The 14,175-nt window shown below is 39.8% G+C and overlaps 1 protein-coding gene across 10 annotated transcripts in view; it reads right to left on the reverse strand.

The window, feature by feature from the left end:
* ZMIZ1 (zinc finger MIZ-type containing 1) overlaps positions 1-14,175 on the reverse strand; it is a 364,045-nt gene that overhangs the window by 208,551 nt on the left and 141,319 nt on the right. Inside the window, exons 4-5 of one of the 10 annotated variants that reach the window (XM_052798265.1) lie at positions 13,882-14,027; positions 12,821-12,942 (exon numbers count right to left, since the gene is read on the reverse strand). The exons of 8 other annotated variants lie outside the window; for them this stretch is intronic. The gene's annotated coding sequence lies outside the window, so the exon portion shown is untranslated. The remainder of the gene's footprint in view (positions 1-12,820; positions 12,943-13,881; positions 14,028-14,175) is intronic. One more of the 10 variants, XM_052798266.1, reaches the window with a different exon arrangement.

Here is a 14,175-nt window from a genome sequence, read left to right on the forward strand (position 1 = left end):
CTCAGTGGTAATTTCCACGATGTTAACAGTTTTCCACAACTTAAGGAACAAAAACACTATTTTGCATAACTGCACAACAATATGCAGCCAGCAACAGCACTCACTCATTACTGATTTATCCTCAGACTGATTTTACCAAGCAAATCATGTAACGATGAAAAAGTCTAAGACCTCTAATTGGCTGAGACTTTAATTAAGATGTGGTAGCTTACCTAACTAAAGATAATTTTTTGCTGTTTGATACAATGTTTGTTCACCAGGAATCACAAAACTAAACAAAAAAGCATTAAACTTCTTTAATACTCCAAGTTTCACTTAACTGTGGGCAGCACAGTAATTTAATTTCTCAGTGCCTGATAGTATTTCTTCAGGATATCCAATCTTAACTTTACACATAGCTCAAATTCTTTACTAATATTGCCAGAAATCAGGGGGGTGGGGAGATCGAATTTTTCTTATTCATTTCTCATTCCCAAAGAGGAAGAGGCAGAGATAAATTGCATACCTGTTAGAACAACATGATTTAAAACTTTACAACAGAATGAAGCTCCTGTTGTACCATCTGGTTAATAAGCTGTCAGTTCATTTATTAAGAACTATAGAGATCTGATGGAATTTGGGGAAGCGGCTGACAGCCCATCATATTTCTAATTCTAAGGTACATCCTGTCTTTCACTAAAGCTTGAATAAAACAATTCCACATGCCAGGTTTGCAAGTGAGCTATACAAAGAACAAAGGCACTTGGGAGGAAGCTTGTGAAGATCTAAAGCTTTGTACAGTATCTAGAGAAATGTATCTATAACCAGACACTGAATCAGTCTCATTTCCCCCGCTACCCTCCCCAGTGCATCTTCTCCCATGCCTCCTCCATCCCATACTACATTCTTCAGCACAAGGAGGTTTTGAAACAGGTTTACAGAAGGCAATCACTGTTGGAGGGAGGGAGAAAGGGTAGGAGTTTTTCATCTCCAAGGTGAAACAGATGAAGTTGATCTTAATGGATAGCATTTGCAACTGTTCTCAGGCTGAGGAGAGGATTTGGACTACCTGACGAACAAAAATAAGTCTCAGCTTAAGCCTAAGAAAAAGTGGTGGGGAGAGAGGGAAAGAAAAAACCTTAAGAGTTGTAATTCTCATCTGTCCGAAGTACCTTTTGGAAAAAAGAGTTCTTACCTTACAGGAGCTGAAAGTGACAAAAACGTAACTTTTAGTACCCTTATTGGATGTTTTCCCACATCCTCACCAGGACCTTCATTAAAATCCTACTTAAGATTAAGTCAGTGGCTGGCTGCAATGGTAAAGTGGCACCCCTGGGATGTTGCCCAATGTGATTAAAAATCACACAGAGCAGTGCCACAAATTGTAGCTTTTTCAACTTGGACATCCCTGTGGTTTTGTTTTCATTTTTAAGGAGACTGCAACAAATCTTTTGATTGAAAATATACCAACTGTTAGGAAATACATTCTGTTAGAAAAGGTGTGCAGCACTAGCCTGTGGGACTGGCACTAACACAAGCAGCTCTTCTGCTTTGACAAAACAGCATCATTACCAACAACATGATAGTGGGATCAGGGGAACCAGTTCTATTTCTGAATGTTGCAAGTGCAACTGTAACCTTCTTTGGAATGCAAAAAAGCATAACACAGTCTTCCTTGTATCACAGTGATGCTGGAAGACCACATTTGAATAATTTTCAGAGATATTTAGAAGATCCAAGTCCATCTGCTGCTGAAGTCTTTACAGGCCTCAGCTTTATTTTCAAGGTTGTGAATTGTCAGGAGAGAAATAGTTTCACCTCTTTTGGTAGGACAAACACTAAGTCACAGAAAGATCCAGTGCTTTCCCGAAAACCACACACAAGAGTCTGATAGAGCCAAAACTGAACCTACATATCCAGCACTTGGAGTTCCTAGAGCTGGCTTAATGGCTCCATGGTATGACTAGTCCTTTTTCAGTTATTTGATTGACATTATAGCTCTGAGTCAGGACTGCACTACCACATGTAATTAGGTTCACACTAAGTACTCCACAAAATAACATCAAGACTAAAGTTAAACAGGTGTTCATGTGCTTTTCCAAACTCTAGTCTTAACAGTGACATGAGTAAATATTTTTATAGCTCAAAAATCTCAAAACCTTTACCAGCTCTTTCAATCACTACCATTTTAGGCACTTTTAAATGCATAAAATTTAGTTATTTTATATAAAAACAGAGCATACTGATTTCTTTGTTATCATAAAGATATGAGCATGTTTCCCTTTTCATAACTGTAGGTAATACACAAGGGACCAGAACTTGCAGACATTTTATCACTGAGCATTATACAACAGCACTTTCCGAAATTGCAGTTTATTCTCTGTCTTAAAAGCAGAACAAATGCTAATAGAACAAAAGAGAAGATACACCTGCTCTCCTTGAGCAGTAATGTTTTGGGGTTTGGTTTGTTTTCAAACGCAAGCTCCACAGAAGAACAAGCTAATTTGCAGAAACATACTACCTCTCAAATGTTTGAGCTTAAAAATAAACAAGCAAACAAAAAGTGACTGTAAAACATGGTGTAACAGTTGGAACATTTCTTTTGGTAAGTCATTAGTAAAATTTTTCTTAAAAATTGCTCATCGATTACAAATTTTGCCAAAGCAAACAAGCTTGCCAAATGGCCTTTAAAACCCACGAGAAGAAAAGTGTGGTAAGGGGTGACTTTCTTGGGAGCTCCCGTTTTCCTCATGCCTGCTGGGATCTGCAGGACCCCTGCATGGAGAGCCCTTTCACAGCAAGGTCAGGCCACACAAAGCTGATGTTTCCAGAACGGTTTAAAAAAGTCCTATGGGAACCTAAACTGAATGGCTTTAGCTCTAAACTTCTGAACATACTTTTTAGAAGCTACTCAGAGGCACCGAACCTTCATGAAAATTCCATACAGGCAGGTTTCTGCTTGTGTGCAGCTCCCTGTTGGATCAGGACCCAGGATTAATGATTCGTACAGGCTTTCCCGATGAAATGAAGTTCCCTCAGAAAACATAGGTTGAATATGAAATATTTTAAAATACTAAGGCTCCCTGCCTTACATACCAAAAGCTTCACAGGTCTAATAATTAGCAGTATCAAGACTTGCTCTTGAGTCAATGACCAAGATAAGCCAGGGTCTTGGTCAGGACTGCCCTTCCACTGCAGCTCCTCAGAGCTCAAGCAACAATGCAGGTACACTAATATTTTTGTTACAGGATGGTGTTGTAGACAAAGCTACAGAGAAACTGGAGGATGACAGCATTCTGCATTTGAGAGGCACCAGTTTCAAAGGAATTTTTTTCTAAAACTTTTTTGTTCATAGGAAATTTGAAAGACACTGGATTTCTAGTTCAGTTGCGATGGAAACTCAGACTTCCTGAAAAATCCCATTTCTCATACATTTCTCAATTACAAAATAAGGAATTTTCAAGGTTTTAAACTCACTGTGTGTTCTGTTATAAACACAGGACAACAACATGTATGGGAATAATCAAAGCATACAGAACGTTTTAAACAGATTACCATCATCTTTTGCGATGCTGAGATGCTAATGGGGTTAAATGTTAAAAGAAATGCTTCTTCAAGTAAGAGAGCAGAATGCTGTTCAGAATCGTATGCTTAATATGTCTGCCATTCACATGGAAGCGTGTTGCCCAGTCTCCTTTTCTTAAATCACCTCCATAACTTGTGTTGCAGATTTATTGGGAATAGAAACAGGGAGGGGGGGGAAGACAGAGTAGAAGAAACCAAAATCATTCTTCAGTTCTCAAAATGCTTTAAAATATGTTATGTTTTATATATCACAGTGAGTTTTCCTTTTTCAAAACCCAAACCACATATCTTTTTTCAGGCATCATTAATTGCCACTAGCACTATGCAAACCTCCAAACTCTTGGAGGTTTGGGCTGGCTTCCAGAAGTTGAAATACTTACCAGCATCACTTTGGTCTAGAAATCCTGGGAGATTTTAAATTCTTCCCGATTCCCATATGGTCACAAATATTTCAAGAATAGTCTTCTCTGTGGTATTTCTCTTTCCTCTTCCAAACAAACCCAGCAGTTCAGAGGCATGTGAAAAAATGCTGTAAAATGCCTCTTGTACTTACCTCAACCACCTAAAAAAGATACACAATAGTAACCCATAACAAGCATTATGAATGCTCTTTGCAAAAGTTCACCTCCCATTACAGCCCAAATGGGAGCATCTAAATCTCCTCTTCCTGGAGTTGCAAAATCTTGTTGCACTTGCACCTCTTACAGCAAAGGTCAGAATCTAGCAGAGTCACCCGCTATGCTATCTCATTTACAAAAAGAGATATCTTTTTCCATATTTCCCCTCATAGGAGTTATTGGAGCCAACAGTTGATTTGGACCTTTAACCTTCTGATAACCTTGCAACAATACCACTGCCCTGCAAGCAATTGGGCCTTGCTGTTCATTGATTTCAGCAAGATGCAGGTTTTGCACAAGGATGCATCATCTTCCCAAGACTGAAAAAGATTTATATAATGAAACTTTGATAAAAATCAGCTCTTGAGAGCAGTTACAGGATAAACCCAAAGGTCTGAAAAAACTCTTAAGTGAGGCAACAAGTATGTTTAAAATCATGTCCAATAAAATACCAACTGAGACCAAAAAATTTCACTGTATCACGACTAATTTCAGCAGATATATGTTCCTATGCTTGGCCTCAACTATAGACCCCTTGTATTTGAGAAATTAGGGGATAACTTAAACTTTTTCTGACTTTGTAACAAAACAGCAATAATGCAAGAAATTTTTTTCATGAAGAGAGGAAATTTCAACAGAAATAGGTTGCTTTAAAAAAGCCATAGAGGCTTTTGCTGCCAATGACTCTCAGTATTTCTTTTTTTCTAAACTGTCCACAAGTACTTCACGGCAGACTAATGATTTCAGCTTTTTCCGAAATGCGTTCCCACTGAAAACCATCACTGCATCATCACCCTTCTGCAGCAGTCTCAGCTCAAGGCTTAATTCATAAGGTATCATAGACAGACCACTACTACAAAGTCTATTCTGTCAGCAGCGTTGCTTTTTGGTTTACCTTCATATGTCAGCCTGTCATTCATAGCAGGTCAGCAGCTGCTTGGTGAGCAGCTCTGCCAACCCTGCTGCAGTAGAGCAAGCTTCCGAGAAAGGGACCAGACAGCTTGAGGTGAAACCAGCTCAGCCGTCCCAAGCCAAGCCATGCTTCCTCATGAATCACGGCCATTAGTTACGCTTGCACAATACAAACACCGTGTATTTGAACAGCGGCTTGCTTCGCTGGGGACCAGCTGCATGCTAACTTTTACAAAGGTGCTCATTAAAGCCTCCATTTTCTTTTGTCTTTTGGATCTCATAGTGCTCCTATGCCAGCCTGCTTTTGAAAATTACGCTTACTGCCGCCCTGAAAGCTTTGGCTTTTGGAAGAATGAGGTGGGTTGTCCAAGGAACATTTGGGGCCTTTCCAAACAGCTGATCATAGCTGAAAGTCAGTGTAGTTGCAATATGGCATATCCCCACTAATACAGACAACCCACAACGGTTTTGTTGCACGATGGCAAACACATTATTAAGCCTGCCTGTATTACAGCAACATTGTAAGCTAACAACCAACTTTTCTTTAGAAATATACCGCCCCCCCCCCCCCCCCCATGCTTACAGTCTAAAGAGACAAGAAAGAAAGGTAGTGTTATTACTCCTCTTTCAGACAGTGGGACTGAGTGACTTCCCTACGGTCCCACAGCTATTGAAGCAGTATTTTGCTAGTGCCTTAAGCACAAAGCCCCCGTCCCCACCGCGACACCACAGGACATCCTACTTGCTGGCTTTGGCAACCTGACCAGTGGTCTCCACTGTCAAAGAACTGCTGCACCAAGTGCTCTAATCTAGTGGTTCCAGGAAAGTGAAAATCCCAAGTTTGTTAGTAAGCCAATTAGCATCTTGCTAGCACCACCTTCATATTTAATTATGTTTAGGAAGTAATTATCAGTAAAGACCTTAGTCAATACCCTCACTGCTATTAGCAAAGTCACGCCCAAGGAACAAACAGGGACAGCATAGGAGTATTATTCAAAGCAACTGGAACCACATGCACGTTACGTTGCATTCATGTCACGTATCTTCTCCTTCTACTGTCTTAATTTTTTACTGTTTAAATTACTGCATCACATGACATCTTTTAAAAGCTTCAACAAATTAAACAGCTTGACAGAAATATTATTGGAAAGGAGACTCTTGGCTCTATGCAGGAGCATAGATTAGACTGACATATTTATCCCTTCTGACATTATAAAACAATTAAAAAGTAATCTTTCTTATGTTATTTTGAATTAAAGTGTTATTTTGTAGTTAAAGAGTCAAGTCCTCGAATTAAGTGACTATCACCTGGAAATCTTATTTCTCTCTCTTTTTAAAATTTGGTAATGTGTTAGTAGCAAAAACCTTGAAAAATATAATTCCAGTGTCCTGAATGCCATAAAAACAAAAAACGGCAACAAAAAAACCCCAACCCAAACCCAAAAATACTCTTCTAAAAAAAAAACCCAAAACAACAAAAAAAAACCCAAACAAAAAACCAAACCCCCAAAACCCCAGAAGTCCTTAAACAGGAAAAATAAATAAATAAATCGAAATCTGCCCCTCCACATTTGTAAGCTTTTCCAGAGAAAAGCTGACAGAGTTGCAATCAGAAGCAAGTAAGGTTTTCCTTCCAATGACATGCAAGTCCGTGAAATTTCTAATATTAAACCCTGCAAAAGACAGAGCTGAATTCCCACAAATCAACCGCACTGCTATTCAAACTCAGCATAGGGAAAGAGCTCAGTCTGTGGCCAACTGCACTGGCAAAACCCTTGTGACACGCTGCGTTACACAACAAGCTCTCCTTCCACACGGACCAGCAGCTTCTCTGCACAGCAGCGTCAGCAAGTGGCCTGGATGCAATTCAGTGAACTGGAAAGGAGAGTCTCCCATGTGAAGTTCCTTTCCAGTATCAACACAAGCATGAAGGGTATCAGTTCAAAACAAGAGGTGAACTGGAACAAGAGTTTCATCACATGGAATAAGCCAGTTACTTCCCTGAAGCAGCATGAGCTTGCTTGTTAGCATGTACGTAGGTAACAGTTATCACATTGATCGGCTTCTGAATGACAAGCCTTCCCCTGAGGAAGCATATATTGTGACTGTAACTTAAATACACAATTTATACACCAATGCCAAAGAAAAATCCTAGTTTAATCTAGGAGAAAAGATTGCAAATAATCACATGCTGTTTTTTGTATTTTAGAATGCATTTCCAAAACTTTTCAAGGGCTACACAGTCACTCACAACATTTATTTATCTGAATAAATAGCAAATTTCAAGTTGGGGGGGGGGGGGGGGCACGTTGCTGGCAAGAATCAGACTAGGAAGGCAACAGAGTGAAGGAAACTTTTTGCAGCTAAATTGGGCACCAGAGCAGGAGAGCAAGGTTAAAAAGAAATCCTTATCTCCATCAAAGGCTAGTGTTCCAGAAAAAAAACTTGCTAGCCTTATTTCTGTTATTTGTTTTACAATAATATCTATAAGACCCTTTGCCAGATACAAAAGCAAACCGCGACAAGCATTCTCCCAGCAGAGATTTATAATCTAATAACAGGATATGGCATAGGTGAAGAGACTTGTCCAAGGTCACATAGTAGATACACAGCACAAATAAGGATGTCAATACTTCCTGACACTCTCTCTAGTCCCCTGCCATCTAATACACATTGCCTTCCTACACCTTTGATGACAAACAAGCAAAGAACCTGTTTAGGGTGGCAGGAGCTGGGGGATGATCCTACAGATGACTATGAGCCTATTTTGCTGATGAAATAAAAGGTTTCCATTTATCTTTAAAGGGAATAGTTGCAGATACAGTCTTTATTTGCTATTACCACAAAATCAGGACAAATTATATTAATAAATTTAATTTTACATCATAAATATAATTTCACAACAAACATAGGTAAAAATCCTTTTACTTAAAGATTGATATTTAAAAGTAGCAAAATCTATCACTGATCTTGCTTTTGCAATATTTGTTGCTGCTAATTTTCAACAGACACATTTTCAGGAAATCTAAAGCATGAAGAAACATAAGCTTAACTATCTTCCTTCCCTGCCTGCCTTTGTTTACCATGTAAATTGCCACCCACACACTTTCCCATATAGAGCACAGTGGGGTACTATTCACCAACACAGAGCTTCAGCAAATGCAGCTCCTGTCCCCAGCAGGAATAAGGTTATGCCTGGAGTTGACTCTAAGTCGCATAAATTTATCTGGGGGTAACAGGAAAAAGAGGTCTGATAAGAGCCACTCAGCTAATCCGACTTATGCCTAATGGACTTGAGGATGGGGGAATGAAGGGAGATGCAGAACAGAAAATGCACAGAAAATAGATCATTTCAGGGAAAGTAATTTTAACCCTATGAATTTCTATTTTACTGGGGTTCCTTAATGACATATACAACCTACATGCTACACTATGCATTCAAAAATGTGTTAAATCAAGAAACCGAAAAATAACTCAAAAGATCCAGAACTATATAGGTTTAAACTCCTGAAAGCAACAGGAATTGTTGGCAAATATTTGGGGGGGGGTCTCATCTTTTAGAATATTATTTTCTTCCTTTCAAAAGCCTTAACAAATGCTACACAACCTCAAAATCCATTTATAAAGTGTTGTCCTACCACTGTACAGGCACTCAGTGAAGGCACACGATGTGGCTGACCTTCTCAGATAAGCATCAACATTCATATTTTTATGCACTCAACACCCATCTGTGAACTGTGCTTGCGAGCCAGGGGTTTATCATACAGGAAAGGAGCTGTGGGAGGGAGAGGGGGTAGGGAAACCTTCATATGCCTCAGTTTTCCTTTGGTTTCCTTTTCCTTTCCTTTGGTTAAAGTATTACCAACCTCAAGAGAATAAAAACTACAAGACCTGTACATTGCTGTATACCAGAGCCTGTAGAGGAAAAAACAAATACGCCCACCCCAGCCCCCCTCCCCAAGCTTTGCACAGGGAAAATTATTTTATTCCAAGACCTCAACGCCAGGTTACTGCAGGAGAAGACAGGCCCTAAAAAAAACACAAGGAAAAGCAGAGAGAAACAACCAAAACGTTATAGCGTCCCCATCTGTGATTTATCTCCTTTTAGAGGTCCACATGGGCACACATACACAACCAAAACCTCTACTTTCCATCAGAAGACAAAAAAACGCATGCTGTATAAACACATACATGTGTGCACATTTACTAAAGCTATGCTGTTTACAGAGCAAGAAAAAAATTACTGGATTAAACCATGCAAAAACTTAATCCAAAGTATATGTTTGAGGATTTTCAGGTATCACTTCTCCAGTTATCTCAGTAATAACTTTTGTAATTTTGAATTTCCATGATGGGGGTATCCCTTGCAGGTTTCAATTAGTAGCCTTTACTGTCTAAAAGTCTTTACTTTAATCTAATTTTTTTCCTCCAGTGAAATGTTTTGCCATTAAGCAAAATGGAGGATTAGGAATAATCACAATTAATGGAGCAAATGTCTGTATAATGAAATCATGCTTGTATCAGCAGGCAAAACGAGAGACTCAGGATAGCCTTCTCCACTCTTGATTTTATACTCTGCAGCCTCAGATATTACAGGAAAACAATTTAGAGCAAAAGATTATCCTCTGGCTCCTGATCTAGCATTGTGTTTACGAAGGACAAACAGAAGTGATGATATCCCAAGTGACATGTTAGGCAAGCTTAGAACTTGGGTTTTTTTCTGCCTCTTTCTTTCTCCCTCCCTTGAAAAGGTTTGGGGGGACTACGGATTTTTAAGAGGTCTGACTACCACGGAGTTTTGTGGCTGAGGAATTAAGAAATTAAGTTTCCCATTGTCTAGATATCATATTCTTTCAGGGAGATTGCAGTGTGCTTTTAGGTCCCTTTTCTGAAACATCTTCTTCTAATATCAATTTCCTATCGTTCTTTTTTCAAAATGTTTTATTCTAAGCACCAGAATGGATCTACAGGTTAGATTATGGGTTTACTGCATAGCCAAAGTTTCATACACAGGACACAATGGTAAGAGCCACCTTCTAACTTCGATGTAAACAGTGACATGGGAGATATGCAGTGAGACTGCAGCTGCTCGAAAATTTCAAGAGTATTCCCTCAAAACCACTCCTTCAGCTATTCCCAGGTTAGCTTTGCCCCCAAAGTGGTATCCCCTGCATACAATGTCTAAGCAGGAAGCTGCAGAGAATGATCAAATCCCCACAGGGGAAGAAATGAGGAAAGATTGGTTCTCATTCAGAATTTAATGCTGCTGTTCTCACTAAAAATCAGTCCTTGCAGACTGGATGGAAAACAGCCTGTGCTGTAAGTAACAGTATCTACTAAGGGTCTTGTTTGTAGTGCCAAGATAACCATCTCTGTAGGGAAGAAGCTGTGCTCTGGAGTTTGACTGGTCTAATGTTACAATAAAAGATACTAATTTTGAAGGGAAGGAAAAGTCAAGAAAAAGCTAATTCAATAATCTTCAAAAAAATTCAGTGCATAGCTCAGAAAACACTGGCATATGGTAGATGCCTTTACCACAATAGGAAGGCAAATGAAAATACATATTGGAAAAGGAAGCTTGCTTTCTTAGCAACTTCACTGCAAGTCCTAGAGGCCTTTGTTGCCACCTAGTCAGAAGTTAGCAAGCTTCAATCTGGTTTGCTACCACTGAAGTTTTAAAACACAGTCTTTCTTTAAAGTCTAAATCTCAAATTGTTTTCAAAAGTCAATTCTGATACTTTGAAAAACTAGTAACATGCAATATTGTAAAGTTTGGCTAAAGTAGTATTTCCAGGAATTCTGCTGGTTTACTTGAGAACAGCCTCTGTTGTTGAATTTCTATCCCCTCCCTATGAGCGAGTGGCTAGCGTACTCAAAACACTGCATTCAAACTACACAAAGTGTGTGTGCTTTCCTGACTTCTCTGCCCAATTAAGTGAGACCACTGAACACCGTTATATAAAATATTTAGCATACCATGTTTATTTAAAAAAAAAAAAAAAAAAAAAAAAGAGGAAGGACTACAGGGTAAAACACTCCTCTTCCTTTCTCTTACCTCCGAAGTGCCTGAATAATGGGTCACTATATAATTTCTTCTTACTATATTTGCCCTGGAGCTGGAAGGCATGGTCTTCCCTCGGGGCTGTATTTTTCACATGCTAAAAAATTCCAACAAATTTAAGATAATGTGCGCACACCATCCACGCAGTATGCTTTGTTGATTCTTTAAACTATTTTTTTTTCTTTGGAGTCCCAAAGACACATCTAGATTTAGTTTAGTTCTGCCAGCATGTCGGTACAATGCATTTATTGAAAGTAGTATGTCATGTGAGATTAGGGTATGCTTATGCTTTCACATAAGATTGCTGACATTAGTATCACATAAGATGGACAGAAATGGTGATTCTGGGGATGGCTACTAGACTACACTGTGCCTTTACCGGTAGAGTTAGCTTGTTCCACAAAGGTAAGGTCTGGATCTGCTCTCTCCCAAATCCAGACAAATTTGCATCTGAAGCTTTGGTTTGGACCCAGCATATTCTAATTACTAGCAAAAAAGTACAACTTGCACTCTAGTATACTTGTGGATGTTCAGCAGAAAAGTTAAAGTGTGGACACATTGTCAAAATGCGATCTGTGATTGCTCCGCATTTGGATTTACTCTGTAGCACATGCTGGAGGGCAGCAGTCTGCAATTGACACCACTACTAATGTCCCTCGTGCACAACCCCTAGCAGGCATGCCAACATGGCAGCTGGCTTCTCCAAGTCCCTTGCCCCCAGTGAAACCAACTGAGGAAAGCAGATAGCCAGCTGCCACGAGTTCTTCCACCAGCAAGGAAGCCTGGACACAGACCATCTCAGGGTCCCCATAAGGACTTGGCATACAAAAGTTTCTGTGCTAGCCTTCATGCACTACAGTTCCCGTGCAACATCGACAACAAAGGACTTCAGACCGTTTAAAGAAAAACAAAGATGGCAACAGGGTATCTAGGGACATCAGCTGCAAAATTGACTTGTGGTAAAATTACTTCTCTCAGCTATACACACAACAATCTTTCTTTGGCCAACAGTCTGCGCCACAACCATATGAATTATTTTTATGGATGAATAGTGTTTTATAGTTCAAGTCTGCTGAACTACCCACTGAGTTAAACTATTCAGTGCAGACAAGCTCTTTCACAAATCCCAGCCATGTTTTGGCTGGTGGTTCTTGAATGGTCCAACAAAAAGATTCGTCATTCATAAATACACACTGAAGAGGTTACAAATCCATTTCTAATGGCAGTTTGGGGATGGCTTACCTTTTCTATGTGCTATTTCCTTACTCAGGGTGTATGACTGGACACGAAACAAGCAGTACTTGCTACTCTAACTTCACAGACAGCAGAGAAAGAACAGTAACTACACTGCCTGTTATCCTTCATCCTCCCTTCTCTCTCCCTCAAAAAAAGCCTCAAAACCAAAAATCTGTTTCAATATACATTTTCAGGAAAACTACTCACGCCAGAATCTGTGGAACTCCCTCATTCACTGACACTGTAACAAAGAAGCCCTGCTTATCCATGTACTTCAGAAAGTATTATGACCCTAAGCATAATTTTATAATTTAGCAGAATATTTTTGTGTTACTCAACAGCTTTTATCTAGAGCGTATTCTCAAGCATACATACACAACATTGTATTGTTAATTACTGCGTCGGTGTGAAAGTCTGTCAGGATTCTTACCTTTTATTTTTAGCCACTTCCAAGTACTTTTTGTCCAAGCCTGAACCGGGGAGCAGGGAGCATAAATTTCTATTAATCAATCAATGATGGCAGTGGTGGTGCACTCTAGTTTTTCATTCTGTCTGCAAAGCAAAATTAAAAGCTATATTTTGCAAATTTACGCATTATAGATTGTAGCGGCAGCTGGTGGACTGCTGCTGAGACAGACCGTCTTTTCCCTTCCAGTCCCCTGTGACCGAGATGGAAGAATTACAGGACAGCACTAGCAGCTGCTGCTGCTGCCCCAGAAGCAGCAAGCCAAGGTCTCTGGAAAAATAATTGGGGAGGCGGGGGAAGGGAAGAAGGGGGACAAAGAAGTTGGGGAGGGGAAGGCATTGCCAAGGCTGGCTGCACAAACAACACACTGCACCTTGCCCTCAAAAGAAACAATTGAGCTGGTTTGGGTTTCCTTCAGTAGACACATGACTCTTAAACCATTATGAGACTTTGAAACACTAACAATTTTTGATAAGGACTTTTAGAGATTAAACAAAAAGTAAGCAAAGGCAATATTCCTTCCAGTCTGGTGACTGCAGCAGTTTGCTCTTGAATCCTCTAAAAATAAAGCATAGCATAATGAGAAACACCCTTCCTTGCAGCTTTTGAAAAGCTTTAAGGCAGAGTCATTCTAAGGAGCACTCTACGATAGTGCAGGCACAGTCTACAAGTCAATTCATGCCCTGTCTGTCTCCTGTAAAATGGAGGGGATAACCAAGCCCCTTCTCACACAGATGCAGTCATGAAGATAAATAATTAACGACTCCAAGACATCATCTGCAAACACTAAAGATCACTCATTTTCTTAGACAGATATGAAAAGTGGAACTAGCAGGAATTATGCCAGTTTGTTAAAAAACTACTCAGTGCAAAAATCAGCTCACTTGCGTATTTGGTCACCTAGGCAGTAGCTCAATGCAGGCAAGCAATGCCCATTTATGCTACTCACCACACTAAATATAAAGAGCATCCCAACAGGGCTGAAAAACACAAATACACTGGCTGACCAAACAACATCTACCCACATCTCAAAACTTGAACTTCACTCCAAAGCTTTCTCATGTTTCCCAGTGGATGTCCCAGGTTCAGCAGCCCGGTGCCCACAGCGGACCTCTGGGGCTCTAGTGCCCCACTGAACGGGACAGCAACAGGCCTCCCTCCGCAAGCATTCCTGTGAACGAAGAGCTTTACAACAGTGACTTCTAGTTTAACAGAAGTAACTTATGAATGGTCATTTTCAAGAGATACAATCTATTATACACAAACAATAAATGGGTCATGTGTGTCTTGCTGTTCCTTCTACTACAGACTTAAATGGA

Source organism: Harpia harpyja, chromosome 10 (assembly GCF_026419915.1).
Source record: "Harpia harpyja isolate bHarHar1 chromosome 10, bHarHar1 primary haplotype, whole genome shotgun sequence".
In the NCBI taxonomy this organism is placed as follows: domain Eukaryota; kingdom Metazoa; phylum Chordata; class Aves; order Accipitriformes; family Accipitridae; genus Harpia; species Harpia harpyja.